This window comes from Myotis brandtii, unplaced genomic scaffold (genome assembly GCF_000412655.1).
Source record: "Myotis brandtii unplaced genomic scaffold, ASM41265v1 scaffold400, whole genome shotgun sequence".
Lineage (NCBI taxonomy): Eukaryota > Metazoa > Chordata > Mammalia > Chiroptera > Vespertilionidae > Myotis > Myotis brandtii.
Window position 1 is genome coordinate 113,608 of NW_005365373.1, and position 1,009 is coordinate 114,616.

Genomic DNA, 1,009 nt, shown 5'->3' on the forward strand with positions numbered 1-1,009 from the left:
GGCATTTCACACACATGCGAGCATCAGCACAGCCTAGGGACCCCATGGTGACCAGCAATGACCCAGGGAACAGTAAGGGAGGTGCCATCACTGTCAGTGTAGCAGGTAGGGAACCCAGGCTGAGCTGCACAATGACCCACAGGGCATGATACCATTAGTGTGGTCCCTGGGACTAAAAGAAAAGCAGCTAGGAGAACCTTTGAGCTAGGACATGTCCCTTGTGGTTTCTGCATGTTCCAGCCAGGGGTTGGGACTGGGCTATTTCACATTCAGATGTTTGAGGAGCCCAGATTCCTCTCAAGTGACAAGGCTGGTGGCAGCTGGGCACATGAGTTTTGGCAGGAAAAAGCCCAGGGCAGTTGCAGGGAGAGTTGGTGCAGAGCCATGTGTGTGGCTCTGAGGCCCTCTCTAGTCACAGTCTAGGCTGATGGTCTCTCTGTTCTTTGGGGCCGTGGATAGTGGGAAATGGAGCAAGCTCTGTTGCAGGAGTTCCTGGCGGGTCATGACCTGGGACTCAGCATGTGCTCCAAGTAAACATGTGACCCAGGCAGGGCCAACCTAGTCCACTGTAATGAAGTGCTCCAGCCATTGCCCTGCCCAGGGAGGGAGAGGAGCTGTCTCTGCAGAGGCTGATTCCATATCTGCCCAGCAGGAGGGGGAGCAGGCTTCTGAGACACATGGTCCTCTGCTGGGCTGCAAGTGTCATGAAATGTAGTCACTAAAGGAGGTTTTAATACTTATCAATCTAGAGAGAGAAAGTGTCCCTGCTCTTTCCTTCATGGGTAAGCACCCACCCTGACGCCCTGAGACTGCTCTACTGCCTGCACAGCCGCCCTCCCCCTCTACACTCTTTCCTGGCTGTGCCTGGGATGTTCCCACTGAAGGTGAGTCATGCTCCTGAAGTGAGTTGATGGACCCTGAACTCTGGGCATAGTGTGCTGCTGGAGTGTGTGGTTGAAGGAGCAGAGAGGTTGGGGTCTGGGACAGGGCTAGAGAGGAGCAGGGTCCT